This window comes from Stegostoma tigrinum, chromosome 39, assembly GCF_030684315.1.
Source record: "Stegostoma tigrinum isolate sSteTig4 chromosome 39, sSteTig4.hap1, whole genome shotgun sequence".
In the NCBI taxonomy this organism is placed as follows: Eukaryota; Metazoa; Chordata; class Chondrichthyes; order Orectolobiformes; family Stegostomatidae; genus Stegostoma; species Stegostoma tigrinum.
The window spans coordinates 17,671,365-17,697,838 of NC_081392.1; the positions used below are offsets into that span (position 1 = coordinate 17,671,365).

The window sequence follows — 26,474 nt, forward strand, 5'->3', positions numbered from 1 at the left end:
ATTGCAGTGGAGCGTGGGACAAGGATGTCAACATTCCCTCCCTAACGGACATAACTAAAATCGAAAGGGTGCAGAAATGATTTACAAGGATGTTACCGGGGTTGGAGGGTTTGAGCTACACGGAGAGCCTGAATAGGCTGGGGCTATTTTCCCTGGAGCATCGGAGGCTGAGAGGGGTGACCTCAAAGAGGTTTATAAAATCATAGTTCTAATGTTACAGAATCCCTATTGTGTGGCAAGAGGCCATTCAGCCCAACAAGCACTGACACTCTGAAAAGCATCCCAACCAGATTCAGGCCCCCAGTATTTCCCATGTCTAACCCACCCAGCCTGCACATCCCTGAACACTATGGGGCAATTTAACACGGTCAACCCACCTTAGCCTGCACATCTTTGGACTGTGGGAGGAAACCCACGCAGACACGGGGAGAATGTGCAAACTCCACACAGACAGTCCCCTGAGGGTGGAATTGAACCTGGGTCCCCGGCACTGAGGCAGCAGGGCTAACCGCTGAGCCACCCTCCCATATACTGGGGCCGGAATGACTCATTTCTATGCTCACTTCACCTCGCGCCCTCAAGATCTGAGCTTGTGTTCTCCCCCCACCCCCAACCTTCCCCCTCCCCACACTGGGACAATGCGGCATTGTTAGTAATCCAGATCTCCAGGGTGTGAATTCAAATCCCATAATGTGGAATGCAGGAATTCAAATTTAATTGATTAATTTGGAACTTAAAGTTGATCTCAGTGATGGTATAATCAATTGTTGTAAAAACCCATTGAGTTTATTAATGTCCTTTAGGGAAAGAAATCTGCCATCCTTATGGTCTGGCCTACATGTGACTCCAGACCACAGTGAAGTGGATGACTCTTAACTGCCCTCTGAAATGGTCTGATAAACCACACAGTTTAAGGGCAATTAGAGATGTGGAACAAATTCTGGGGTTCCCAGCGATGACCACATCCTTTGATGGGGTGGCTCAGTGGGTTAGCCCTGCTGTCTCACAGCACTAGGGACCCGGGTTCGATTCCATCCTCGGGTGACTGTCTGTGTGGAGTTTGCACATTTTCCCCGTTTCTGCGTGGGTTTCCTCTGGGTGCCCCGGTTCCTCCCACAGTCTAAAGATGTGCAGGTTGGGGCAGTTTAGCCATGGGAAATGCAACGATAGGGCAGGGGAATTGGACGAGGTGGGATGCTCTCCAGAGGATTGGTGTGCATCTGATGGGCTGAATGGCCAGTTTCCACACTATGGGGATTCTGTATCAAAATCCATGAAGTCGCTTAGATCCCTCAACCCCTGGATTCAAATTGTTCTGCCTATCCTTTCCATCTGTCTTTCACACCTACACACTCCCAGAATTAATATGAGATAGACTGCGTAGATGACATCAAACCCGAACTCTCGAGGTCATTATTAAAGAGGAAATCAGCCCCTCTACTTTCCTCCATCCTGTAAAATGCTATGTCTCTGGATAATGGACATTGGCAGAAATTGCTGGAGAATCTCACGGGCTCGGCAGTCTCTGTGGAGAGAGAAACAGAGGTGAGGCGAAACTGTCGGGTCGACTGACCCTCTGCTTTCTCTCCACCACCACGCTGGGTTTCTCCTGCGCTTTCTGTTTCGGATTTCCAGCATCCTCACAGTTCTTCTTTCTCTGATTTAGTGTTAAATCAAGGTTTCCCAAATTTACAGAGAATGAGCCTCTGAGGAACTGGGAGTCAGGATTTCAGGGCAAAGCGCTTTACTGTGTCCAGTTCTGGTCGCCTCATTACAAGAAAGATGTGGAATCGTTGGAAAAGGTGCAGAGGAGATTTACCAGGATGTTGACAGGAATAAAGGGAAAGTCTTACGAGGGAAGGGTGAGAGAGCTTGAGCTTTTCTCTTTAGAATGACGAAGGATGAGAGGTGACTTGATAGAGGTGTACAACATGATCAGAGGTCTAGATAGAGTGGACAGCCAGAGGCTGGAGATAGCTATTACGAGGGGCGTAGTTTTAAAGTGAGTGCAGGTAGATATAGGGGAGATGGCAGAGGTAGGTTCTTTCCTCAGAGACTGGTTGGGGCGATGAATGCATTGCTGGAGAGGGTGGTGGAGTCGGCCTATTAGGGGCATTTAAGTGGCTGTTAGCTAGGCATATGGGTGATAGTGTAAGGTAGTGATGAAGGTTAGCTAGATCTTAGGCTTAGGGTAAAAGTTTGGCTCAACATCGTGGGCCAAACAGACAGTCCTGTGTTGTACTGGTCTATGTTCTATGCATTGTACCTCAGACTGAGGGCTAACAGCTGCGACACCCTACTTAAATCCACACTTTCCTGGTTGCTCTGGCTTAACCATCAAATATTTGAAGTGTGACAGACATTGCAAATATAGAGTGAGGGCAACCCTGTAGTTGATGTAACTCCCACTACACAAAAGTATCTCATTCTTTTATCAATCTAAACACCCTATCCACTGTTCAAGAGATGAAGTACGTTTCCTAAACACTGTGGTGACATGAGACTTCAGCATGTGATTGCACCAAAGAAACTCTGACCTAAATGTTCTCAAAACATTCCCAGGTCATTCACCTCGTCCCAAATACTTGAGAGTCTGCCAATAGGGTGGGTCAGTCTGTCTTATTTCTAATCTCTCCTCAACATATATTTCAATTCATTTCACACCTACTTCCTTCTATTTTCTACATTAACCTTTCCAATAACCTACGCATCACCACAGACACAATATAAACACTTAACCCACATTAGCACACCCAGCTTCCTGATGTGCAATTTGCCAAGATGTGGGTTGCCTCGGATTCAGTTCATCTCCACCGGATTCATACCGGGTTCGTAAGGAGAGGATCTGGGACTGTCAAACAGGCACTGGGCATTTGTCAGATATAACAAATGGAAATGGGATAACATCTTGGAAATTGCTTGTGGGTTCTACAGTGGGAAGAGGGTCACTGAGAATGCTATATTAAGCCAATCAATGTAATTACATTGAGTCTCACATTGGTAAAACAAGCCTTTGATAAGATAATTACCCTTACAATGAAGGTCATGACGTGAGAGTCATATCCCTTTTAGGGTGACCCACAGCTGTCACTTATAAACAAGCTTTTCTGAAGAAGGGTCTAGGCCCGAAACGTTAGGTTTCCTGCTCCTCTGATGCTGCTTGGCCTGCTGTGTTCATCCAGCTCAGCAGTTTAACAGTTGTGTAGGAGGGCAGGACTTCACAGTTAAACTTACCAGATGAGAGAGATACGAATCGAAAGATTGTCTTAATTTTAATACGAAATAGGTGACTCCCTGCTTCGAATTTCCATCATATTCAAAAGCCAAGACACTCAGTTCAGCTCTGAAACACACCAGTGCCTCCCTCTGGCAATTCTGCAATAAAATGAACAGCGCACCATTTCTATGTGGGTCCGTGAGAAATGACTGAGCTCAGCTGACACTAAACGTGAGGAGCTACAGCAGTACGCGTGAGACTGTTTAGCAGGGTTCCTGCCTTTTCCCTTTCGCCATAATGTTTATTGCCTCAGATGGTACTGAAGAGTCAGCCACATCGCTGTGGGTCTGGAGTCAATGTACGCCAGACCGGAGGATTTCCCTCCCTAAAGGGCATCGGTGATCATGGTTTCTAATAGAGTCAAAGAAACCCTACAGTGTTGGAAACAGGCCATTCGGCCATCGAGTTCACACCAACCCTCCAAAGATCATCACACCCAGGCCCACACCCTTTCCCTATAACTCTGCATTTCCCATGAGCTAACCCACCTAGCCTGCACACTGCGGGGCAATTTAGCTTGGCCAATCCACCCTAAGCTGCACATCTTTGGACTGTGGGAGGAAACGGGAGCACCCGGAGGAAACCCATGCAGGCACAGGGAGAATGTGCAAACTCCACACAGACAGTTACCCGAGGGTGGAATCGAACCCCAATCCTTGATGCTGTGAGGCTGCAGTGCTAACCACTGAGCCACCTCATAGTCATAGAGCATGGAAACAGACCCTTCGGTCCCACCAGCCCACACGAACCATAATCCAAACTAAACTAGTCTCAATAGCCCTTGCTTGGCCCATATCCTTCCAAACATTTCTTATTCATGTACTTACCTAAATCAGCACTAACCAATGCCCTACTTTTATCTATAGAAGTCCTGCACTGGTTTGTTACACCAGCTTTTAATTCCACGCTCTTTCATTGAATGGAGATCACACCATGTGCCATGGTGTGAACTGTCTCTACATCATCAGAGCATTCACCCAGAAAGCTGGAATGCTGTTTGCCCAGCAACATTCCCACTTCTTCCCTGTGCCCAGACAGGAAGCTCTCTTGGCTTTGCATAGGGCTTAGGAAAATCAATGTTTTGCTGAAGCAAAGAGATTGACATGCTGGAGATGTGAAATAACAGAAAACAGTGGAAATAAACAAGTTGTCCTAAAAGCTGGATTGATCCCATCTCTGCATGAGCTGCACATTGTGCTTATAAATGATAAATGGATTTAATGAAAACAGAACATGATGAATAACAGAAAACATATGTCTTAGTGAGTAGATAGAACATGATACAAAATAGTGGGATAGCAAAATACATATTCAATCAAAAATGAACTCATTAGCAACAAAATTCAAGAGGTTCTGTTCTGGGCAAACTATTGGAGAGGATTCTGAGAGATGGGATTTATGATTTTTTTGGAAAATGGCAGGTTGATTAGAAATAGCATGGCTTTGTGAGGGGCAGGTCACGTCTCGAAAGCATTATTGAATTCTTTGAGGATGTGACAAAACACATCAGTGAAGGCAGAGCAGTGAATGTGGTGTTTCTGGATTTTAGCAAGGCATTTGATAAGGTTCCCCATGGTAGATTCATTCAGAAAGTAATGGGGCATGGGATTCAGGGAAATATGGCTGTCTGGATACAAAACTGGCTCTCCGATTGCACACAGAGAGTGGTAGTAGATGGAAGGAATTCAGCCTGGAGCTCGGTGACCAGTGGTGTTCCTCAGGAATCTGTTCTGGGACGCCTGCTCTTTGTGATCTTTATAAGTGACTTGGATGAGGAAGTGGAAGGGTGGGTTAGTAAGTTTGCTGATGGCATGAAGGTTGGTGGAGTTGTGGACAGTGTGGAGGGCTGTTATAGGTTGCAACAAGACATTGACTGGATGCAGAGCTGGGCAAAGAACTGTCAGATGGAATTCAACTCGGAAAAGTGTGAAGTGATTCACTTTGGAAGGTTGTGTTTGAATGCAGAATACAGGGTTAATGGCAGGATTCTCGGCAGTGTGGAGGAACAGAGGGATCTTGGGGTCCACGCCCATAGATCCCTCAAAGTTGCGACCCAAGTTGATAGGGTTGTAAAGAAGGCGTATGGTGTGTTGGCTTTCATCGGCAGGGGAATTGAGTTGAAGAGCTGTGAGGTTATGCTGCAGCTCTATAAAACCCTGGTTAGACCACACTTGGAATATTGTGTTCAGTTCTGGTCACCTCATTACAGGAAAGATGTGGAAGCTTTAGAGAGGGTGCAGAGGAGATTTATCAGGAAGCTGCCTGGACTGGAGGGCAGGTCTTATGAGGAAAGGTTGAGGGAGCTAGGGCTTTTTTCATTGGAGTGAAGGATGAGCAGTGATTTGATAGAGGTTTACCAGATGATGAGAGGCATAGATAGAATGGATAGTTAGACATTTCCCCAGGTCAGAAATTACTGTTACGAGGGAGTATTATTTTAAGGTGACTGGAGGAAGGTATGGGGGGAGTGTCAGAGGTAGGTTCTTCACAGAGAGTGGGTGGGCGTGTGGAATGTGCTGCTGGCAGTGATAGTGGAGTGAGATACTTTAGAGACTTTTAAGAAACTCTTGGATAGGGCATGGAGGATAGTAAAATGTAGGGTATGCAGGGTAGTTTGATCTTAGCAGGATAATAGGTCAGCACAATATCATGGCCCAAAGGGCCTGTACTGTGCTGTACTGTTCTATGTTCTATGTTTAAATATGTAGAAACACATGTGTCATTCAGTGACACAAAACTTGAGTATTATTGAGAAAAAGACACATAATCTTTCACTTATCAGGGCCATTCACAAGAATAGCAATACAAAGGGGAAAGCCAACATTGAAACAGTATGAGAGGACAGTGCTGATTGGTTGGCAACTGGGTTCTGGTTGGTCGAGGCATAACCATGGAGAATGCACCAGACAATGAAGACTGACACCTTCCTCAGCAAAATAGGCAAGTCTCTGATTGACCAGTGCTATTGCCCCAGGGGGACTGCAGCAGTTCAAGAAGGCAGCTCAACCCACCTTCTCAAGGGGGCAATTAGGGACAGGCAATAAATGCTGGGCCCAGCCAGAGACACCCACATTCCCTGAATAAATTTTAAAAACTGAGCTGAGTAAATCAGGAAAAGAGAGTAAATTCACCAAGCTCTCTCTCGCTCTCTCTCTGAGGGAACCTGATCAATAGAATGGGGGTCTCAGGCAACACTAGTGAAAACACTGTGTCCTCTTTCGTACTAAATGGCAGAGCAGGTTGGAGGGTTCTGAACTGCCTACTTCTGCCCCTTGTTCTTGTATTCTGTACTCTGCACTGACAGTGAAAACCCTGTGGGTTTTGTCCAACCATCCTCACACCTGTCTATGTTCAACTTAGGAGGAATTGGCTTAGAATCGGGTAGGGAGCAAATGGGGTTTGCAGCAGAGAATGGTTCAGATTCAGATGTGTAGCTAGGAAGGGAGTGTTTGTAACCTTCATAAGACTTTGGTTAGGCTAGACTTGCAATCAGTTCTGGTCACCACATCATAGGAAGGATGCTGGAGGCTTTGGAGAGGGTGCAGAAGAGGTTTACCAGGATGCTGCCTGGATTTGAGGATACGAGCTATAAGGAGAGGCTAGAAAAACTCTAGAGCAGCAGAGGCTGAGGGGAGATTTGATAGAAATGTGCAAGATGATGAGAGGCATAGATAGAGCAGATAGTTGGAGACTTTTTCCCAGAGTGGAAATGATCATTACAAAGGGCCACAATTTTAAGGTAATTGGAGGAAGATATAGGGGAGATTTCAGGGATAGGTTCTTTACACAGACAGTGGTGGGCAATGAATAGATAGGGCTTATGGTCAGAATCTTTTTTCCCAGAGTTGCAATGTTTAATACTAGGGAGCATGCATTTCAGGTGAGAGGGGGAGAGTTCAAAGGAGACATGAGGGGTAAGTTATTTTTACACAGAGAGAGTGGTAGGAGTGCCGGGGTTGTGGTGGAGGCAGATAGAACTGGGGCATTTAAGAGGCTTTTAGACAAGCACATGAATATGCAAGGAATGGAGGGCTATGGACCAAGGGCAGGCAGAAGGGATTAGTCTCATTTGGCACCAAGTTTGTGGGCTAAAGGGCCCATTCCTGTACTGTGCAGTTCCGTGTTCTAAGGTGACCTACTCCCTAACCTAGCAAAATTGACAGACAGCAATTTGCAAGTTAAGTGGGAGAATGAGATAAATAAAAGCCTATTATTAAATACTTACTTTGATATAGTTAACATCAGGGCAATACAGTTTGATGTCACTTTCGTTCTCCTAAAGGATAGAATGTTGACATGTTATTCTTGTCACTATCCAATGTTTTAAATCTAAATTTCTTTCTTATAATCTTTAATTCCTCTGTGAGTTGTCCATTCCACCCTCACCAAGTCAGGACTATCCTTACATTTTTTCCAGATGAGCTGCAAGTTAATGCAGGAGATAGACTGCATCCAAGCTGCGGTGACACAGAGTCAGAGAGATCTTTGGCCCAGTGAGACTGAGCCAAGTCAAAAACGACCACTTCTCGTGACTGTAATCCCAGAGAGAGCTCAATTCAACACAGTCTCATTGCTACTCTCAGGAATTCCGAATAGTTTCCTGTACATCACCCCACTCATCTTGGGCAGAAGGAAACAAAGGGCCAACTCATTGGAGCATTTGGAATCTGAAGGACTGTGATCCAAATCAAACTTTCACATTAGCTTGGTGGGCAATGTCTCAGTGATGTTGGTATGTTGTTATTGGCTGTCGTGGCCAGAGGGGGTGACAGAGATCGGGAGAGGGCGTATGGGACTGGAGGAGGTGACAAAGATCAGGAGAGAGGGTTTATGGGACTGGAGGAGGTGACAGAGATCAGGAGAGAGGGTGTACGGGACTGGAGGAGGTGACAGAGACAGGGAGGGCATGCAGGGGCTGGAGGTGGTGACAGAGACAGCCAGGGGGTGTATGGGACTGGAGGAGGTGACAGAGATCGGGAGAGAGGGTGTATGGGACTGGAGGAGGTGACAGAGACAGGGAGAGAGGGCGTATGGGACTGGAGGAGGTGACAGAGACAGGGAGAGAGGGTGTATGGGACTGGAGGAGGTGACAGAGATCAGGAGAGAGTGTGTATGGGACTGGAGGAGGTGACAGAGATCAGGAGAGAGTGTGTATGGGACTGGAGGAGGTGACAGAGACAGGGAGAGAGGGTGTATGGGACTGGAGGAGGTGACAGTGATCGGGAGAGGGTGTATGGGACTGGAGGAGGTGTCAGAGACAGGGAGAGAGGGCGTATGGGACTGGAGGAGGTGACAGAGATCGGGAGAGGGTGTATGGGACTGGAGGAGGTGACAGAGATCGGGAGAGGGTGTATGGGACTGGAGGAGGTGACAGAGACAGGGAGAGAGGGCGTATGGGACTGGAGGAGGTGACAGAGACAGGGAGAGAGGGCGTATGGGACTGGAGGAGGTGACAGAGACAGGGAGAGAGGGCGTATGGGACTGGAGGAGGTGACAGAGACAGGGAGAGAGGGTGTATGGGACTGGAGGAGGTGACAGAGACAGGGAGAGAGGGCGTATGGGACTGGAGGAGGTGACAGAGACAGGGAGAGAGGGCGTATGGGACTGGAGGAGGTGACAGAGACAGGGAGAGAGGGTGTATGGGACTGGAGGAGGTGACAGAGACAGGGAGAGAGGGTGTATGGGACTGGAGGAGGTGACAGTGATCGGGAGAGGGTGTATGGGACTGGAGGAGGTGTCAGAGACAGGGAGAGAGGGCGTATGGGACTGGAGGAGGTGACAGAGATCGGGAGAGGGTGTATGGGACTGGAGGAGGTGACAGAGATCGGGAGAGGGTGTATGGGACTGGAGGAGGTGACAGAGACAGGGAGAGAGGGCGTATGGGACTGGAGGAGGTGACAGAGACAGGGAGAGAGGGCGTATGGGACTGGAGGAGGTGACAGAGACAGGGAGAGAGGGTGTATGGGACTGGAGGAGGTGACAGAGACAGGGAGAGAGGGCGTATGGGACTGGAGGAGGTGACAGAGACAGGGAGAGAGGGCGTATGGGACTGGAGGAGGTGACAGAGACAGGGAGAGAGGGTGTATGGGACTGGAGGAGGTGACAGAGATCAGGAGAGAGTGTGTATGGGACTGGAGGAGGTGACAGAGATCAGGAGAGAGGGCGTATGGGACTGGAGGAGGTGACAGAGACAGGGAGAGAGGGTGTATGGGACTGGAGGAGGTGACAGAGATCAGGAGAGAGTGTGTATGGGACTGGAGGAGGTGACAGAGATCAGGAGAGAGGGTGAATGGGACTGGAGGAGGTGACAGAGACAGGGAGGGCGTGCAGGGGCTGGAGGTGGTAACAGAGACAGCGAGGGGGTGCAGGGGCTGGGGGAGGTTACAGAGACTGGGAGGGCAGAGGTCATTGCAAGGCTTTGACCAGGGGAATGAAAATTCCATTCACAGGGTATTTGTGAATCAGCAGCCAATGAGCAGGGTGAATGACAGGTAAACAGGATCTCATGTGAGATCAGATATGAGGCTTCAGCTGTTTGAATGAGGTTATGAAGGAGGCAGGTACTTAATGAATTCCTGAAATATCATTTGATTTCAATAACAAGCAGCTTTTATTTTTGAACATTCAATTTAGTAATATGTCCAAAATTTACCCTGAACTGTTTCAGGAGACAATGGGGAGTTTCCCAAAATCTTTGTCAAAGATTTTAGGGGATGCATTGACAGAGGGACTACTCTGCAGAAGTGTTTCGGGGAAAAAAAATTCAAAGTTGTAGAAACTTGCTGAAAGTTTGGCTAGCAGTGTGTTTAACTCTTTAATGGAATTTGCATGTTCTTGTCAAGGCCATCGTCCTTAATTACCCTCCATCTCACTGGCTGTGCTAAACTGAGAAAGTAGTTCGGTATTAACCACACTGCTGTGGGCCTGGAGTCTATTGTAGGCCAGGCTGGGTAAGGATGGCAGATTTCCTTCTCTGGAGGGCATTAGGAAGCCAGGTGGAGTTTTACATCAATGATACCTTTACTATAACCATTACTCTAGTTCATAACTGCAGGCAGTTAAACAAATAAATGAATTAAACTTCAATTTCCATCTGATGACAGTGTGGGATTTGAACACTTGGCTTTCTCACCCAGTGACATTACCACTGTGTCCCCTTAAAAAGGGGACCGAAACTGCCCACAGTACTCCAGAGTGTGGTCTCTCCTGTGTAAATATAGACTTCCCTAACGTATACCCCCACCCCCCCGCCTCTAAATCAGAGCCAATTAATGCGATGAGATGTCAATTTTTCCAAATTCCAGACGGATTGATTGTGTTGACGATGAATAAAATCAACTGGTGCTGTTTCAGATCTGTGACTGCAACAGCTCTTACCATCTTTTTCCGCAACTGGTCCAAGTCAACCATCGGCTCTGAAAAAGGGAGGGCACTGCCAGTACTAGCCATCATCGCCATCACGGTGCACAACACAAGGGAGCAATGAAACACACTCCTCATGTCAGGGCTCCCTTCAGAGGCATTGCTCAGTGAGCATGGGCTGTGCAAAGGCTGGTTCTGAACCTTCTTCACTGTGTATCTGCCTGATGTGATCGATGTTCACCATCTTCTGAAACAGAAAGCACAGGAAACCTAAAATCCATAAGTCCCACTTCTTAATTTTAACATTCCGCACTGGGAACTGGCGCGGCATTTACTTCCCCAATCAATGGGATGTGGCCATCACTGGCCAGGTTGGAGATAGGAAGGGCTGCCGATGCTGGAGTCAGAGATAACGCCGTGTGGAGCTGGAGGAACACAGCAGGCTGGGAGGAGCAGGAAAGCTGATGTTTCAGTTCGGGACCCTTCTTCAGAGAGAAAAGTCAGCACTTGTTATCCATCTCTCATTGACATGGAAGCCCTGCGAGCAGAAAGAGGCCATTCAGCCCATCTAGTTCACACTGAGCAGCATCCCACCCCATTCCCTGCATTTACTATGGCAGGGCAACTTAGATTGGCCAATCCACCCAATCCCCACATCTTTGGATGGTGGGAGGAAACCCAGGCAGACACAGGGAGAATGTGCAAACTCCACACAGATAGTCACCCGAGGGTGGGTTGGAACCCAGATCCCTGGTGCTGTGACCACCATGCTAACCACCATGCTGTGTCCCTCAAACAGGGAGGCTTGATGAATGGGGAGGATTTAGAGGGATATATCCTGAATGCTGGCAGATTGGGATGTTTGGTCGCCTCAGATGAGTTGGACCGAAGGGTCCATTTCTGTGCTGCATGACTCTGTGACTCTGCTCCAACTGAGAGTTAACCACATCGCTATGGGTCTGGAATCACAAGTATGTCAGGCTAGGTAAGGAAGGCAGAGTCCCATTCCTAAAAGACATCAGTGAAAATTATAGCAATCTGATAGGCACCAACGTTGAGATTAGCTCTTCAATTTTAGGTTGCATGTTGTCTTCAATCTGCACCAACTGATGTGAAGGGATTTGACTGAATGTCACGACAATCCAGCGACAGCTCAATGACACAATCCTCCCCATTAGTTACATTCTCATTCAACTCCTTTCCTCTTTGTATAGAAAATAGCTTCACGGGCGTCAACATCTCTTCTGAACCCACTGTGATCTTTCTGCAGGTCCAAGTTTAGACAATGATGAACAACAGCCCCATTTTATGGGGAGATGCTGTTCTAGCGGTTCTGTGGTGGGGCAGTTAATCTCACGCCCCAGGTAATGTCTGGGGACCCGGGTTTGAATCCGACCACATTAGTTGGCGGAGGTGGAGGGCAACTTTCAACTTGAAATTGAAGAGCTAATCTCAACAATGGTGCCTACCAAATTGTAATTTTCACTAATAGCTCACCCTCCATCTCACTGGCTGTGCTAAGCCGAGAGAGTAGTTCAGTATCAACCACACTGCTGTGGGCCTGGAGTCTATTGTAGGCCAGGCTGGGTAAGGATGGCAGATTTCCTTCTCTGGAGGGCATTAGGAAGCCAGGTGGAGTTTTACATCAATGATACCTTTACTATAACCATTACTCTAGTTCATAACTGCAGGCAGTTAAACAAATAAATGAATTAAACTTCAATTTCCATCTGATGACAGTGTGGGATTTGAACACTTGGCTTTCTCACCCAGTGACATTACCACTGTGTCCCCTTAAAAAGGGGACCGAAACTGCCCACAGTACTCCAGAGTGTGGTCTCTCCTGTGTAAATATAGACTTCCCTAACGTATACCCCCACCCCCCCGCCTCTAAATCAGAGCCAATTAATGCGATGAGATGTCAATTTTTCCAAATTCCAGACGGATTGATTGTGTTGACGATGAATAAAATCAACTGGTGCTGTTTCAGATCTGTGACTGCAACAGCTCTTACCATCTTTTTCTGCAACTGGTCCAAGTCAACCATCGGCTCTGAAAAAGGGAGGGCACTGCCAGTACTAGCCATCATCGCCATCACGGTGCACAACACAAGGGAGCAATGAAACACACTCCTCATCACTGACCTCTACATCGCTGAGGCCAAACGCCAACTCTCCAACACCTCCTCCTACCGCCCCCTTGATCATGACCCCACCCCCGAGCACCAAACCATCATCTCCAACACCATCCATGACCTCATCACCTCAGGTGACCTCCCACCCACAGCCTCCAACCTCATTGTTCCCCAACCCCGCACTGCCCGTTTCTATCTCCTTCCCAAAATCCACAAACCTGCCTAGCCTGGTCGACCCATCGTCTCAGCCTGCTCCTGCCCCACCGAACTCATCTCCACCTATCTGGACTCCATTTTCTCCCCTTTGGTCCAGGAACTCCCCACCTACGTCCGTGACACCACCCACGCCCTCCACCTCCTCCAGGACTTCCAATTCCCTGGCCCCAACACCTCATATTCACCATGGACGTCCAGTCCCTGTACACCTGTATTCCGCATGCAGATGGCCTCAAGGCCCTCCGCTTCTTCCTGTCCTGCAGGCCTGACCAGTCCCCCTCCACCAACACCCTCCTCCGCCTAGCTGAACTTGTCCTCACCCTCAACAACTTCTCTTTGGACTCCTCCCACTTCCTACAGACTAACGGGGTGGCCATGGGTACCCGCATGGGCCCCAGCTATGCCTGCCTCTTTGTAGGTTACGTGGAACAGTCCCTCTTCCGCACCTACACAGGCCCCAAACCCCACCTCTTCCTCCGGTACATTGATGACTGTATCGGCGACGCCTCATGCTCCCCAAAGGAGCTCGAACAGTTCATCCACTTTACCAACACCTTCCACCTCAACCTTCAGTTCACCTGGGCCATCTCCAGCACATCCCTCACCTTCCTGGGCCTCTCAGTCTCCATCTCAGGTAACCAGCTAGAAACTGATGTCCATTTCAAGCTCACCGACTCCCACAGCTACCTAGAATACACCTCCTCCCTCCCACCCACCCTCCTGCAAAAATTCCATCCCCTATTCCCAATTCCTCCACCTCTGCCGCATCTGCTCCCAGGATGAGGCATTCCACTCCGGCGCATCCCAGATGTCCACGCTCTTCAAGGACCGCAATGTTCCCCCCGCAGTGGTCGAGAACGCCCTTGACCGTGTCTCCTGCATTTCCTGCAACACATCCCTCACACCCTGCCCCCGCCACAACCGCCCCAAGAGGATACCCCTCGTTCTCACATACCACCCCACCAACCATCATCCTCCAACACTTCCGCCATCTACAATCTGACCCCACCACCCAAGACATTTTTCCATCCCCACCCTTGTCTGCCTTTTGGAGAAACCACTCTCTCCGTGACTCCCTTGTCCGCTCCACACTCCCCTCCAACCCCACCACAACCGGCACCTTCCCCTGCAACCGCAGGAAGTGCTACACTTGGCCCCACACCTCCTCCCTCACCCCTATCCCAGGCCCCAAAATGACTTTCCATATTAAGCAGAGGTTCACCTGCACATCTGCCAATGTGGTATACTGCATCCACTGTACCCGGTGTGGCTTCCTCTACATTGGGGAAACCAAGCGGAGGCTTGGGGACCGCTTTGCAGAACTTCTCCGCTTGGTTCGCAATAAACAACTGCACCTCCCAGTTGCGAACCATTTCCACCCCTCCTCCCATTCTTTAGATGACATGTCCATCATGGGCCTCCTGCAGTGCCACGATGATGCCACCCGAAGGCTGCAGGAACAGCAACTCATATTTCACTTGGGAACCCTGCAGCCCAATGGTATCAATGTGGACTTCACCAGCTTCAAAATCTCCCCTTCCCCCACTGCATCCCAAAACCAGCCCAGTTCGTCCGCTCCCCCCACTGCATCCCAAAACCAGCCCAGCCTGTCTCTGCCTCCTAACCTGTTCTTCCTCTCACCCATCCCTTCCTCCCACCCCAAGCTGCACCCCCATCTACCTACTAACCTCATCCCACCTCCTTGACCTGTCCGTCTTCCCTGGACTGACCTATCCCCTCCCTACCTCCCCACCTATACTCTCTCCACCTATCTTCTTTTCTCTCCATCTACGGTCCGCCTCCCCCTCTCTCCCTATTTATTCCAGAACCCCCACCCCATCCCCCTCTCTGATGAAGGGTCTAGGCCTGAAACGTCAGCTTTTGTGCTCCTGAGATGCTGCTTGTCCTGCTGTGTTCATCCAGCTCCACACTTTGTTATCCTCATCTTCTGGGGGCCAGTGTTTGCATCCTACCACAGCAGGTGGTGGAATTTGAATTCAACAGGTTTATGGAATTAAGAGTGTAATGATGACCGTGAATTGGTTGTTGAGGGAAAAACCCATCTGGATAACTAATGTCCTTTAGGGAAGGAAACCTCCCATCCTTACCTGGTCTGGTCTGGTCTATATGTGACTCCAGACGCACAGCATTATGGTTGACCCCTGCCCTAATGGGTAATAAATGCTGGCACTAACCAATGACACCCACATCCCATGAATGAATGGGAAAAAAAACTTTTCAGTAACCCTACTTTGACCTACTTCCTTGGTAAGAGTCAATTTTATCAGTTACCCAAGTTGAAATCTGCCAGCTCCACACAGATCATCGACACGAGATTTGACAATTTCAAGGCCTCCATCTTGCAGCTTCCATTTACTTCAGCTCATCAAAAGCTCGGCTGCTTTTAACCAAGCAAGTAGCTACACTATGCTTGCCCATCAGCCCCTGTGCTCGCTGTTTGGCATTGCTTCACAGTTTAATAACACCTCAGATTCACAAATCTTATCCCTTCTCATCTCTGTAGCCTCCTCCAGGTCCACAAGCCTCCAATTCTGACCTTACGAACATTCCATAAGACGATAAGACCATAAGACATAGGAGTGGAAGTAAGGCCATTCGGCCCATCAAATCCACTCCGCCATTTAAATCATGGCTGATTGGCATTTCAACACCACTTCCCTGCACTCCCCCCATAGCCCTTGATTCCTTCTGAGATCAAGAATTTGTCGATCTCTGCCTTGAAGGCATCCAACGTCCCAGCCTCCACTGCACTCCGTGGCAATGAATTCCACAAGCCCACCACTCTCTGGCTGAAGAAATGTCATCTCATTCCCGATTTAAATTTACCCTCTCTAATTCTAAGGCTGTGCCCACAGGTCCTAGTCTCCCCGCCTAATGGAAACAACTTCCCAGCATCCACCCCTTCTAAACCACACATTATCTTGTAAGTTTCTATTAGATCTCCCCTCAACCTCCTAAACTCTAAGTTTAAAACTAACTTCCCAGTTTTAATCACTCCACTGTTGGCAGCCGTGCTTTCAACTGCTGGGCCACAAGCTCTGGAGTTCCCTCCCTAAGCCACTTCACCTATCTCTCCTCCATAAAAATCCTCCTTAAATCCTAACTCTTTAACATCATCTTTCCAAATACCTCCCTATAGTACTTGATGCCAAATGAAGCTTCCATTTCACATTACTTTGAAATGTTTTCTTACCATGAAGGTGCTCCATAAATGCAGTTTGTTTCTCTGAGTATTTTTAATTGATTCCTCCCTGTGTTAGAAATTTAACAAAGTTAAATATCATTTTGACAAACAACTTTGTGAGAAATTATTTCCACTGCATAGCAATTCTGGAATAGTTAAGGCGAGTCAAGCCATATGTTGAAACAACAGAGGAGGAAAATGTTACTCCTTCTTTTAAAAGCTAACTTAAAATCTGTTTTGGATGCAGAATGTTATTCTGGGCTCAGAATACTAAATAGCTTGCCAAAGGAAAAGAGCCAAACTATTTTGAGCATCTGAAAATAGAAATGGGACCAAGCCGATTCTTGCATGGGCTAGTTCATTAGCGATGGGCTGATTGGCCTTTGCACGTAAATTTCAATGATTCCACTAAAACAAGTTCATCCAAATGTAGTCCTTTTGCAAATTCTGCGCAAGCCAGCTCATAGCATGGACCCCAAACCTATTAATAACCAGCTTGGGACAGAGTACCACAGAAACACTGTCTGATACTCACCAGCCTCAATCTCCCAAAGGTTAACGGAGGACAGTTGCATTTAAGTAGCACCTTTACAACCTCAGGTCATCACTGTGAAGTCCTCCGTCTAAAAGTGCTGTTATTGTTGTTAACACAGGAGTCTCAGTGGTTAACTTGTGCACAGCAATGTGACAGCCAGCTGGGAATTTGTCTGATTGGTTGGCATTCACCCCTCAGAAAATTAGCAGTGTACCAGGGAGAATTCACTAGTCAGCACTGCTGCCTCACAGCGCCATGGACATCCTGGGTTCAACCCTATCCTCGGGCGACTGTCTGTGAGGAGTTTGCATGTTTTCCACGTGTCTGCATGGGTTTCCTCCGGGTGCTCGGGTTTCCTCCCACAGTCCAAAGATGTGCAGGTTAGGGTGGGTAACGCAGGGTCACGAGGCAAAGGCCGGGTCCGGATGGGATGCTCGGTGTGGATTTGATGGGCTGAATGGCCTGCTTCCACACCGTGTAGGGGATATTGCATTGAGTGGGGGAGCTGCCCACAGTGTGGCACAGCCTCAGCATGCCCAGTATCTGGGCTGGGAATTCCAGTTGGACATTCTGAATCCAAAAGAACAGCAGAACCCACTGAGAAAACTCCGACACTGCATTCGGAATCAGTTTATCAATTTGCCACCTCATAACAGCTCCCCGATTGCAGTCCCACTTAGGAAACAAAAGAAATTGCTATCATCCAACTCTCCCTTTAGAAAGAGAGGGAGACGACTGATTATGAGTTTAACCTGATGGTTCCCTTATCTTGGGGGAATCCTTCAGGATAACCTCAAAGTGCAGGAATTGAACCCAAGCTCTGACTCTGCATCACAAGCCAGCTGTCTCACTAACTCACTCCAGGCAGTGTCAGGTGTGTTAAGCTCCTTGCATGGTATTTCATGTATTATTTCACAAACAGCCTGCTAATCTGCTGTTAGTTCCTCTAAGGTGAGCAGATCCCAATTTAGAAACCTCTACAGTGGATCTGCCATGATTAATGATACTGGATAAAGCTGCAGAGTACAATGTTGGACAGTAAATCCATAAGCACCAAAAGGTGGTTCTTGTGGTGCAGAGGCTCCTACTCTTGAATCTGCAGACCCAGGATTAAGTCCCACTTGCTCCAGGCGTGTGTAATAATTTCCCAGAGCCAATTGTTTAAGGAAAATCCCTCAAAACAGCTGAACCAAGTTCCTCACTGTGCATTACCTTGTCAGCTCTCGTCTGAAGCTCAGGGATGTTTCGCGCATTTACTAAGTGTTCCTTCTTTACAGCTACTTCTGGTGGTGCCCAGGTCAGCTCTTGGGGACGTCAGGGGTACATCGTACTCTCCAGATCAAACCATTCCTGCACCTCCACAGAAATGCAGAGCGCCTTTATTGTATGTCACGGATTTTTATCAACAGCAAAAGCAGTTGGAATAGAATCAAATGTCATCAGCTTCCTCTTCCAAGAAACTGGGCTGACGTCATCAAATTCCTTTGTGAAAGTTTGGCACCTCTGTGGATCCAGCGTCAAGCCTTCTTCAAACAATCCTGGTAATCCTCCCTTTCACCCTGGTGAGAATCCAACGATCAGGTCAGTAGCAATTAGAGTAATTTGAATGGTGTGAGCCAGAACTTTGTTTCGTTCATCTCCTGTCTATTGCAGTCCAAGCCCTTCAGGCCCCACCTGAAAATTTCTCCAATAGTTTGGAAATGAATTTACCAGTATTCCACAATGCTGGAACGCTCAGTTCACCACAGATACAATTTGGTATCACGACTTCATTAAGGAACAAGTAACAGTAAGATTGTAACATTAACAGGGTGTTTCCTAACGCTGCCCGATTCCCTTCATTGTTACAATATTTCTCACAGTCTCTTGTAACTTTAGTCAGGTTTACAAAGTTATCCTCCTCTTTCTCTCTTCCTCCAGACAGTCAGACTTCAGATTTGCGGTCTCAGTCATACAGCAGTACAGCATGATACTGACTCTTGGATCCGACTCGTCCATGCCAACCAGATATCCTAAATTAATTGTTGTTCATTCAACCAATGGAGGGGCATCAATGGCCAACCCAGCATTTATTGCCCCATCTCTAATTGCCTAGAGGCAGTTAAGATTCAACCACATTTGCTGTGGGTCTGGAGTCACATGTAGGTCAGACCAGGCAAGGATGGCCCTCTGGAGAGGGCCTGCTATCCTTTTCTTGGCTCTAAAATAAAACCTAAAGCCCAAAGAAAGCCACTTTATTTTCCCTCACTGGTTGATGTGAGCTATTGCTTCAAAACATTAGTTCAGCAATTTTATCTAAGTGCAAGCAACTGAAAGTCCCTGGAGAAGAGAGGCTGAGGGTCAGTGCCCGAAGGGGGCGCCGCACTGTCGGAGGGTCAGTGCCCGAGGGGGGCGCCACACTGTCGCAGGGTCAGTGCCTGAGGGGGGGTGGGGGGGGAGTGCTGCACTGTTGGAGGGTCAGTACTGAGGGAGTGCTGCGCTGTCGGAGGGTCAGTGCTGAGGGAGCGCCGCACTGTCGGAGGGTCAGCACTGTGGGAGCGCCACACTGTTGGAGGGTCAGTGCCCGAGGGGGCGCCGCACTGTCGCAGGGTCAGCGCGAAGTGGGCACCGTACTGTCGGAGGGCAAAGTATTCTGTAAATTCAGCGCCTACTGAGAGAAAATTAAATCCTGTCATTTCTGTCTTAAATTGTCGACTGCTTAGTTTGAACTCATGCCCTTTGGGCCTAGGTTCTCTCACAATGGGAAGGAACCTTATATATCTCAATAAAGTCTTCTCTCATCTTTCAAAATGCGAAGCAGTGCACAAAAATGTGGAGCAGGAGTAAGTAATTCTGCTCCTTGAGCCTGGTCATAACACACATCTCAGTATTGGCCCCCCCTTCTCAAGCTCTCCTCATAAGGTGGTCCCTCCATCAGGATAGGCAAATTCTTCTGTTCTTCGGCTTTTCTCAGCATTTTATTCCATTTGAATAATATTCACCTCCTCCCATCTTCTGGCAAAAGTTCATAACCTCAGGATGAGGCTTTACATCACAGTGATTTAAATCACAATCTGTTCAAGCCATAACAACCAAACTTAGAGCAGGACTGTACCCTGCAGCACATCTTTATCATCCCAACCCTGTGACTTTAGTTGCTGGAGTTTAGACGAATGGGGTGGGGTGGGGTGCGCGTTAGGCATATGTTCTCATGGCAACCTGTAAAATTCTACTAGGACTAGACAGGGAGGATGGTTCTCAATGACAGGAGACGTCAGAACCAGGGCTCACAGTCTCAGGATATAGGGTAGGCCACTGACAACTGATCTGAGGAGAAATGTCTTCACCCAGAGAGTGGGAGCCTGTGGAATTCTCTGCCACAGGAAGCAGTTGGGGCCAAGGTATTGGATGTTTTTCAAGGCGATAGAGATGGTACAGAATCTCTACCATATGGAAGCAGGCCAGTCGGCCCCTTGAACCTGACACCAATCCTCTGAAGAGCATCCCACCCAGACCCCCCTCACCCCTACATTTCCCATGACCAGCCCACCCAGCCTGCACATCCCTGAACACTATGGGTAATTTAGCATGGCCAATCTACCCTAACCTGCACATTTTTGGACTGTGGGAGGAAACCAGAGCACCCCAAGGAAACTCACGGAGACACAGGGAGAATGTGCAAACTCCACACAGACAGTCGCCTGAGGGTGGATTTGAACAAGGTCCCTGGTGCTGTGAGGCAGCAGTGTTAACCGCTGAGCCACCGTGCCGCCCTAAACCAGTACGTAGGGTTAATAGGATCAAAGTGAGTGTGGAGTAAGCAAGAACAGATGGATGATCAGCCATCATTGTATTGAATGTTAGCACAGGCACAATGGGCCGAATGGCCTACTCCTGTTTCCCATATTTCTACGTCACTTGCTGTAGCAGTACAATGCTAACTGACAGGACAGCAAGGTACAGAATATCTCTGCGAGTGACTTGGAGATGAGGGTCCTTTGAGGCTGGCACATGTCAGATGCCAATGTCCGTGGAGGTGAAGCACGGATGGCCAGTGCCCATGGAGATGTGGGGTTCCCCGCTTGGAGCAAACGAGAAGGTGAACCTGTCCTGACCCGACTCTACTTCACATGTTGAGTTCACCCGAAAGCCCGTTTCCATGGCCTGTCTTACCAGTTGGTGATGAGTTGGGCTGTTAAAAAGGCTTTTAACAGACCATAAAGAACGTCCATTGAGGCCTCACCACTGGTCAATAGGAACACTGTCATGCCAAACACCTCAGCACAGCCCACATTGCTGAAGACAATTCTACAGCTCTGCAGGTTCAAATCCTACTCCCAACCTGGACCAAGTATTCTAGGCTGCAGCCGCCAGTTCTACTCATTCAAACTGAAAACACAGCTTCATGTTCAATGTCCCCCAGAGTCTCCCAGGACAGGGACAGAGTGGGGGACAAGCACCTCTGAGCCTGAATGGAGCGATTGTGCGGTAACTCACAAACAGGAACTTGATCCCCCCGTGCTTCGAGGTATTTTTCTTAAACAATCTGCTCAGGAATATGATTACATGCCCCTGGAACAGCTGAGATTCAAACCTACCTCAAAGGTAGGGATGCTACCACTGAGCCACAAAAGTTAGTGCCCCTGCCATGATTTACCCCTTAGCCAGGATCAGCAATCCAGAGATGATTTTTGCTTGTGGGATCTTACTGCGCCTGCCCTTTTCTTATTGTTTCCTGGCAAACGGGCCACAGGGAGAGAAGGGAGGCTTTCAAAAGGCCTGAGGGGCAATTTTCTTTTACATAGAGGGTGGATCATGTGTAGAATGGACTTCCTGAAGATGCTGGCACAATTACAGCATTTAAAACATATGCTTGAGTACATGAATGGGAACGATTTGGAGGGATATGGGCCAGGAGCAAGCAAGTGGGACCAATTTGGAATTATGTTCAGCATGGATTGATTTAATCAAAGGGTCTGTTTCTGCACTGTATGACTTTATGTAAATATCATCCCTAATTGCCACAAACTGAGGGGCTTGCTCAGCTCTTTCAGAGGGTATTTAGGAGCCAATCCATTGCTGTGGCGATTGGAATCACACATAGAGCCGACCATGTAAGGGCAACAGATTTCTCATCCTGTCATTGTACCAAAGTATTTTTAAAACGACATTAGAATGTTAAACTATTTTCAAGCTCATTTCAGCTAGGCTGTTGTTCTCAGATTCCCAGCCCAATGTTATTACAACCAAACCACTGCATTACAGGAAGGCTTCAGTTCAAATAGCACTTTGAGTTTTAGCAAGACAATCTCATAAATCACACAATAAGGACATAAACTCTTTCTCAGGAAGTGAAAGTTAAACAGTGTTGAGAGTGTTTTGAAGTAATGTTCACAAAGTGGAACTTCAACTTATCCTCAATGTTTTTTCTGTAATTCTCCGGAAGAGTTTCAGAAACAATGTAACTGCGATTGCTTACCTTCGACTCCATTACTCCTCTGTTGCACATTCGGTCAATTGGTGTAACCTTGCGCTCTCTGATATGTTATCAACTTGCACTCATTTCTGAAACACCTCCCTTCACTTTGTTGTAAACTATCAATTGTTTATGGGTGTGTCAATGTTGTCTTTATTGCACTGATTTAATTTGGCATTCCAGCTGTTCAGCCCACCTCCTCCCCCTGCTGGTGCCCTTGTTCCTGCCACACGCCTCTTTATCTCCCCCTATCTTGTATCATCCTATCTCTTTCCCCTTGTGTGTTTGTCCAGCTTGACCCTTCAATGTATCCATACTATTCACCTGGACAACTCCCTGTGGGGACAACATTCTCCCTCTTGGGAGCAGGAGGCGGAAAAGACATTTCTCCCGAATTTCTTAATGGGAATATTGTGGCCTGAAAGGATTGTGCAAGCAAATTCAGCAGGGAATTTCAAATGGGAACTTACTACAAATACTGTTAGAACATAGAACATAGAACATAGAACATTACAGCACAGTACAGGCCCTTCAACCCTTGATGTTGTGCTGACCTGTCATACCGACCTCAAGCCCATCTCACCTACACTATTCCATGTACGTCCATATGCTTATCCAATGACGACTTCAATGTACCTAAAGTTGGCGAATCTACTACTGTTGCAGACAAAGCGTTCCATTCCTTTACTACTCTCTGAGTAAAGAAACTGCCTCTGACATCTGTCCTATATCTTTCACCCCTCAATTTAAAGCTATGCCCCCTCGTGCTCGCCGTCACCATCCTAGGAAAAAGGCTCTCCCTATCCACCCTATCTAACCCTCTGATTATTTTATATGTTTCAATTAAGTTGGAGTGCGATTAATTGGATAGCTCTATCAAAAGGGCCAGCATTGACTCAAGGGACAAAATAGCTTTCTTCTGAGCTGTACTGTAATGTATTTGTATGTAATACATTTATTGATGTCTGTCCTATATGTATGATTAAAAATTTGGATTCTCCCACAAAATTCCTTTGATATCCTGTAATGTATGTAAAGCACAGGGCATATGTACTGAAGCCATACAGGGCCATCGGCTCAGACGAAGGGATTATCCGTTTAGGATATAGATGAGGATTACTTCTCTCTGAGGGGAATGAATCTGTGGAATTCTTTACTGCAGAGGGCTGTCAAGGCTGAGATAGATTTTAAATCACTGAAAGTAATTAAGGGCTTTGGGGAAGGTCTTGAAAGTGGATCTGAGGATTATCAAGTTAGCCATAATCCCTTAGGGGTGAAAAACAGGGCTTCACCGATCCCGCTGAAGAGTATCCAACCCAGACTGCCCCCTGCCAAATCCCTGTAACCCTGCATTCCCTATGGCTAATCCACCCCAACCCACACATCTTTGGGCTGTGGCAGGAAAACTACGCAGACACAGGGAGCATGTGCAAACTCCACACAGTCAGTTGCCCCGAGGGTGTAATTGAGCCTGGGTCCCTGGCACTGTGAGGCTGCAGTGCTAACCACTCAGACAGCGTGCCACCCAACCTTGTTGAATGGCAGGGCTGACTTGATGGGCTGAATGGCATACTTGCGTTCCTGGCTCTTATTCTAGGGTTTGTCCTGAATTGTTGCTATTCAGTCTATTGCTTATTTCAGGCATTGTACAGTCTCTTATAACCTCATCCAATGTCAATGTTTAACTAATCAGTGGGAGTTTGATCCTCTCCTCTGTCACTGCTCCAAATCTTTGAATTTTGTTGACAAGTCAGTGGGTGGGAATCTCTCTCCCTGTGGCTGATCCTGCTGAAAACGCTGCATCATAGTTTAAAGGGAAAGCACATAAAAATCCTGTTTACCAAATTCAACAGTCCAACCCTGAAGTTGCAAGATCCTTCAACACAAAATCAATCTGACAAATGACAAATCTGTCATTCCTTCAAAATGTCTGCATCATCTGTGATTTGGGAAAGGACTTTTCTCAAAACCCACAAACAGGGCTGTCCTGGAAAACCTGTCTTCCTACCTTGGCTCTATGTAAGAAAAATCAGTTACAGATCCAAAGGAGGACTGCATGTAGAGGAATTGAAGAGTAAAGACAGACAGATTTAAACAGAAAGACAAAACAGGTAGAGACAGAAAGAGGAACAGCGTTTTAATGAAAAGAGGGCGCTGCAGAAACTCAGCAGGTCTGGCAGCAGCTGTGCAAAACAAAGTTAACTGTTTGCAGTGAGAGATAATAGGAACTGCAGATGCTGGAGAATCTGAGATAACAAGGTGTAGAGCTGGATGAACACAGCAGGACAAGCAGCATCAGAGGAGCATGAAGGGTCTAGGCCTGAAACATCAGCTTTCCTGATCCTCTGATGCTGCTTGGCCTGCGGTGCTCATCCAGATCTACACCTTGTTAACCGTGTGTAGTCTTTGGGACCAGATGGATCTTACTGGCCCAGGGTAACAGCCCCAATCAGGGAAATCATATTCCACCTACTGACCCTCCCTTCCAGCTAACAACCAGATTCATTCCTCCCTTCCACCAATCAGGTTGGACCTAGTACTGGTATCCACCTATCACCACAATTTCACTATCTACCACCTCCACCCCCCCTCCACCCCCCCCCCCCCGCCCCCACTTTATCTGCAGCTCTCGCTACCCCCACATCCAGGTCTGAAGAAGGGAAATAAGCAAAACATTGAGTGCTCCTTTCATCCAGATGCTGCCTGGCCTGCTGTGTTCTTCCAGCCCCCTGTTTGTCTAAATCATATTCTACAATATCCACCTGACTGGCCTCATTCCAATCACTCCAATGGAGACTGGAGCGATGGGGGGAGAGAGAGCACGAGAGCGAGCAAGTGCGTCAGTGAGTTTGTGGATATAGAGATAACGCAGTGTGGAGCTGGGTGAATGCAGCAGGCTAGGCAGCATCAGAGGAGCAGGAAGGCTGACGTTTCGGGTTGAGACCCTTGCTTAAAAATCAGGGGGTGGGGAAGGGAGCCCAGAAATAAATAGAGAAAGGAGGGCTGGGGTTGGGGAAGGTAGGTGGGATGGTGACAGGTGAGTGCAGGTAGGCAGTGGTGGGGATTGGTTAATGGGATGGGAGGGCAGATAAATGGGAGAGAAGGCGGACAGGGCAAGGAGGCGGTGATGAGAGGGAGGGTTGGTCATGGAATTAGGCTGGGGGTGTGCAGATTTTGAAACTTTTAAAATCCGCTTTGAGACCTTCGGGCTGTAGGGTCCCAAGGCAGTATATGAGGTGCTGCTCCTCCAGTTTGTGGGTGGTGTCATGTGACACTGGGGAAGGCGCAGGATGGACATGCCACCCAGGGAGACGAAGGGGAGTTAAAATGGTCTGCTCTCGATATGGCCTCCTCTACATCACTGAGACCAAGTGTAGACTCCAAGACCGTATTGCAGAGCATCTGTGGTCTGTACGTGACAAACAACACCTTCTGGTTGGGAAACATTTTAACATTCTGGCACCATCCGTCGAGAGAAAGCAGGGTTAACGTTTCGGGTCATGTGACCCTTCCTCAGAAGTTGTGGTAGGTTTGAAGGAGTTCTTTAAGCAGAGAGTGTGTGTGAGGGAGAGAGAGGAGCACTTTGCAGGGGGCTATGCCAGACCTCAGGGCACAGGCAACAGAAGCCCCCAGTGAGGGAAGTGAGTAAAATTGGGAATGTGCATTAGGTGAGAGCAGATACCTCTGAAGGTCAGGGTGTTGGGGTGAACTGGAGCAGAGTACAGAGGAAGGGAGAGGTGAGGTCACGAAGGTACTAATGAACAAGAATGAAAATTTCGAACTGGATGTGTTACTGAGCTGTCAGCCAATGAGATTCAGCAGGAGCACAGACTCTTCCTGGAAGCTGCGTTTTGTATCATCTCAAGATTTTGAGGGCAGTCGGCTTGCCAAAACTGACAACATTCTCAAAAATAATTTTGTGGGATGTGCGCATTGCTGGCTAGACCACAGTTCATTGCCCGCCCCTAGTTGCCCCCTTGAGAAGGTGGAGGTGAGTTGCCTCCTTGAACCGCTGCCGTCCATGTGCTCTGGGTTGACCCACAATGCCCTTAGGGAGGGAATTCCAGGATTCTGACCCAGTGACAATGAAGGAACGGCGATATATTTCCAACTCAGGATGGGGTGTGGCTCAGAGGGGAACTTGCCCCATGTATCTGCTGCCTTTGTCCTTCTGGATGGAAGTGGTCGTTGGTTTGGAAGGTGATAATACTATGCTTCACAAAAAAGTACTTCATTGGATTTGAATCAGTCTTGAGTACATGAAGGATGCTGTGGAAGATCAATTTCTTA

General features: G+C 47.9%; 1 long non-coding RNA gene across 2 annotated transcripts in view; it reads right to left on the bottom strand.

Annotated features, from left to right (window-relative positions):
* Positions 1-22,283, bottom strand: part of LOC125447807 (uncharacterized) — a 37,268-nt gene extending 14,985 nt beyond the window's left edge. Inside the window, exons 1-5 of one of the 2 annotated variants that reach the window (XR_009443053.1) lie at positions 22,188-22,283; positions 16,204-16,261; positions 10,655-10,886; positions 7,503-7,553; positions 3,235-3,375 (exon numbers count right to left, since the gene is read on the bottom strand). This is a non-coding gene — a long non-coding RNA (uncharacterized LOC125447807). Of the gene's footprint in view, positions 1-3,234; positions 3,376-7,502; positions 7,554-10,654; positions 10,887-16,203; positions 16,262-17,941; positions 18,208-22,187 lie in introns of those variants that run through there. The other variant, XR_009443052.1, reaches the window with a different exon arrangement.
* Positions 22,284-26,474: the final 4,191 nt, after the last annotated feature.